Consider the following 5,350-nt stretch of genomic DNA (forward strand, 5'->3'; position numbering starts at 1 on the left):
TCACTGAATAATTCTTGATATCGAATGAGAATTTAAAAACATCTTTCTTAACAGAAAGTTCTTCTTTCTCATGACAAGACTGTGCAGATGAGATGCAATAAATCCGTTTTTGAAAAAACCGATGATGTCTAAAATATATTTAGATCGCGAAATATGCGTTCCTTTCTATACAATCAAGAATACGCATCGCGCGTGTATATATGTATATATATGTCGATCGTGCCGAGCATATGTGCGCCTGAGCGGAATCAACATAGTCGCGACCATCAAGTGAACTTGGCCGTTCGCCAAGATTCCCTAAACGGCGTTTGGATTTCTTCTGAAAAATCGTCACGAAGACTGAACTCGAACAGCCGTTGAATGGAGAACTCCTACGAAAAAACGAAAACAGTAACGAAGAAAGAGAGAGAGAGAGGGGAGAGAGAGAGAGAGAGAGAGAAAGAAAGCGAAGAGGCAGAAAATGAGGGAGAGAATGAGACGAAAGACGATACAGCTCGAGCATAAGCAACGCTTCGTTTTTTGCGCTACCTCACCTTGTTTATCGGCATATATAACGTTATGGCAAGAGGATAAGAGACGGAAAAAGGATAAAAGATACCGGGGAAGAAATGAAAGAGAGACAGAGTGTCGTGCAAAAGGGGGCGAGAACACCAGGTTGCTGTAAACTAACCCGATCCAGACCCCATAGAGGAGAGCATTCTGCCAGTTTCTTTCCCTCTGTTTCCATCGAAAAGATTTTTCTACACTCTGTCTAGGGAAGAAACGATTATTCCCGATTGGCGACACGTGCGCGCGGTCAACGTTAGTAAAATACATTGCATCCGCGACGAGAGATTCTTTAAAGATCACGATTAACCGGATCGATCTTGATTAGGAAACAAGCAAAAATCCTTATGTATAGGTCTTAGATCTTTCTCTTAATTTGATTTTTAAAAGCAAACGTTGCGTTATTCCAGAAATAAGGATACACATAATTTTAATTTAAAACTAATGGGAAATTAATACAATATTTAATTTGTAAAAAAAAAAGTCGTAGAAAATTAGAAGAATTCTTGCGATTTTGTAAACGCAGCTAGAGATTTTATCACATTCACGGAAAACTAATCTCATGAGATCGCCAACAGCGAAATCGATCGACATCCGATGCTGAAGCCAAATTTGTGCGCGTTCATACAATAGGCGATTGTATGAGGGAGAAAGCGATCCGTTCAGGCGAGTCTGCCAACGTTCTCTCCGACAATTCCCAAATATTATGACGTGCAAAACGCACCAGACACGAGCGGCAGGCAGATACCACTACGACACATAATATGCTTCCGATGTATCTTGTCTTAACCGCCGGTCACTGCTTCCACGCCACGACGAAAACGAGCATCTTCCGCGCACGTATACTTGTCGATCGTTTGTCTGTTTGAACAGGCGTTACAACGCCTGTATACACACACACACACACACACACACACACACACACACACACACACACACACACTATATACACACACATCAATCCTTTTTACGTGTTATCTTTCAAGGAAGCAGACGAGTTACGACAGAATGTCGGCGACGTTAATTCTCCGTCCGAACGAAGCACAGATAATCCGTAATTCTACGGTCTCTTCTGATAAGATCAGTTAATATCGGGTCTCTAGCATTGCAGTGAATCAACTTTGCTTGACGTTTTTAATTGGTCAACTGATATATCGCTCCCGTACTTCGAAAGTGACACAATTCAAAAAAACGTGATTTTCAAGTTATTATCATGAATGAATTAAGTAACATTACACTCCATCAACTAATTAACTTCATAAAAAGATCATTACAATTTAAAAGAGTGATTCAAAAGTAATTGTCCAAATCGTCATAACTAAAAAAGGAGCTTCTTAAAAAATTGTGAAATAAAAATTATAAGAAATTCACATAAAAATATTAACAATTACTTTTACAAGATGACTTTTACAAGAGAAAATTATTACAGTGGCTAAAACAGTGTCTTTTAAAGCAAGGAATACAAAGAAATAATGAATCACAACGAATTAGTCAAGAAAAAGCTGTAAGATCTTAAAAATAGATCCCCATTCTCTAAAGATTAAGCACCAAGATGTTTTAATCGAATATAGCTTCCTTCGCTTATTTATGATCAAAATGATATTTGATCATGAATAAGAATATATTCTTTTTGCTGATATTATTTGATTATTCAATAATTTTATAAATTAAAAAATAATTTTCCTCTTTTCTGGGAAACTTAATTTTTTTTATTAAAAAGGTCCTTCGTGCCTAGTTATATTTCTTTTTGTGAATTTATACAATTTCCAATTTTCAAGTACAGACAGTTTGAACTGGAAATTGTATAAATTCACAAAAAGAAATATGAGGCACGAAGACCCTTGACTGAATATGATCTTTTTCACTTAAGTAAGTGTTTAATTCTCATCCATCAATTTTCATTTAATATTTTAAGTTGTTAATTTTGAAATAAGCCACGATTTATTATAATGATATAGTCATTACAGATTAACGTACAGACATGTATATTGTATATTTCGAAGTTACTATAAAGAACAAACTCAAAAATTTGAAAGAGATTTGATGGTAGACGTGGCGTGGATGTATTTTATGCTTACAACATATAAATGTCTCAGATATCAAATTGCATTTTCCAGATATGCACGAACAGATCGCTCCCATGTTTAAACAGCTACGCACAAGAATCATTGGATGCACTCGCGCAAATGCTTTCTGTTTATTATCTTTCGCTGGAAGGAATCTCCCAGTGATGACAGAGAATGGTTTACTGTCGAACTTAATGAATAATCTGCGGTTTCACGATCTTGCCTTGTGGCAGCAACCATCTTTTAGTCTCTAAATATTATCTTGGAAAGTTCATAATGTGACTTTATGTTATCGTAACAGCCCAAACAGTAAAATACCTTATCTTTTTACACTATCTTTTTACATTTTTACCGCACATATTTTTTTCCATAAAAGAGGATCTTATATATATAAATAAAATATATCAATATGTTTAATATACCAATAGCAAAATATCAATTCTGTCTCTCTCTCTCTCTCTCTCTCTCTCTCTCTCTCTCTCTCTCTCTCTCTCACACACACACACACACACACACACACGCACGCACGCACGCACGCACGCACAGATTAAGATTTTAGAATAGAATGATTATATCTATTTATGTGGAATGCAGAAAATGAAGATACTCATAAAAATCTATGCCAACTAGTGCTGCTTGAAATTTTTGGAATTCTCATACTTACAAACTGGTTCACCATTGTCACGGCTATAAAAGCTCATGAGCAATGTAGCAGGATCGAGGTCCATGACACCCTTTATGCTCTCGAACTTTTATCTTTATCGTTATGCATCGTTGTTTCAAGCTCTTTATGCCTGACACGGGGTTCCCATTAACGTTTGATTTACAACTTTCTACAAATCTATAAAGGTACCTTCATCTTCGCCGAGGTATAGATTTCCTTTCGAGCGGATACGACGCGATGCGACGCGACGCGACGCGACGCGTATATTGGTCGTGTGTGACACACACGCACGCACGCACGCACGCATACACACGTACACGCGCACGTACGCGCATCGATATTTTTGCGCACGTTTGTTCATCCGATCGTATAAGTTTGGATGCGTTTGCTAAGCGTGCAGGATCTCGCATCCCCGTGCTCTCATCGCCGCCACCCCACCGCCTTATAAGAAACTCCGCCGTGCCTCGATGGGACAATATTTGGCTCGGCGACGCGCGGCCAGATCGGCCAGATCGGCAGGCATGATAAAATTATACACTAGGCCCATAAACGGTCTCGAAACTCGGCCGTTAAAATTAAAATCTGCCGCAAGACGTTGTCCGCCGATGAATTACGATCGAGGCATACCGGTACACCTTACGCGACGACCCACTGTGACCAGGAGACCACCTTTAGTTTTCTTACTTCGTCACTTTATATACCACTGTAGCGGTTATATGCGCGGTTTAATATTAGCCGTTTCATGCTTGCATCGGTAATTTTCAGTCGTTTGCGCGGTTACAATGTAAAGATGCAGCGAAAGAATCAATCGGATATGTTTCGCCTGCACTCGTCTCAAAATCAGATCATTATACGTAAATGTATGTATTTTTCTTACGTTTTTATCCTTAAAGTATAATTATGTTAAAAAGAATAAGTTTATATAAAAAATATCCGCATCGTATACATAATTTGCGTGATTTATTCATACTGTAAATAAATTTTTATAGCTATAAATTTTATAGCTTATTCTCCGTGCTAATTCGCTGATGACTATTCCGTTATGATACTCTCTCCGATTCTAAATTAAGCCCAAATATGCAATAAATATTCATGAGAAGTAGCAAACGTTGGAAACATAGCAATAGGTGTCGTGAGTTGTTTTTCAATTTGCACACAAATTCTATTTTGCAACCTCATAATCATTTGATTGCTTACAGCGCCTTGTCATAATCATGTATAAATATATAGATTGTATAACGTGCGATTAATTTTTTTTTTTTATGAAAATTGTAATATTTTCTTATTTATTTAAGTTATAAATATTTTATATTTAAGCGTTTGCAATTAAATAACTCCAACAAATAACCACACAATAAATGCGTAAAGCTTGTAATTTAGAATATTTTATGTAATAAACGTATAATGGAATCAAATATTTGTGTGGCTCTACAAAAAACACTACATCTATTCTACTAGATAAGCGTGATACTAGATAAGCGAAAATGATTAGTTTTATACTTTTTCATAACTATATTTAACCGATAACCAGATTTCTTCAGAGATCGAGGATATCTGTGTACGTTGCAGCATCGCTTATTTATTCGAGCAATAAATAATTCACTCTTTCTGAGAGATCCAATCTTGCACTACAAAGTAGTGGCGAGTGTAACAGCCCACTTTATCATGAAATACCGCGGAGGAAACGCCGCATACTATAAATGATAAACTTGACTCTATCTTATTTTTAACTCGCTATATTCTTTATCGGCTATAAAACCGTAGAAAATGTCGGGCAGAGAGACGACGTTACGAATAAAGGCTTCATGTCTCATGCCCATAAAATCAGCGCGGATGTATTGTAGCCTCGCTTGCATATAATATGGCATCATGTAATAAACTCCCTGTGGCGTGTCTGCAAGACGATTGGGTATTACTTTTCGTTTTATTATCACTTTATTATTACCGCGCGTTGCCTTTATAGCCATATTAAGACGGCGGCGAAGATGTGCGACCGCCGCGTGTGCGTGTGCATGCATAGAGTGATTCACCTCCCTCAGAGTTCTTCTCTTCGCCATTTTACCACTCTGTCAAT

Source organism: Atta colombica, unplaced genomic scaffold, assembly GCF_001594045.1.
Source record: "Atta colombica isolate Treedump-2 unplaced genomic scaffold, Acol1.0 scaffold1, whole genome shotgun sequence".
Taxonomy (NCBI): Eukaryota; Metazoa; Arthropoda; class Insecta; order Hymenoptera; family Formicidae; genus Atta; species Atta colombica.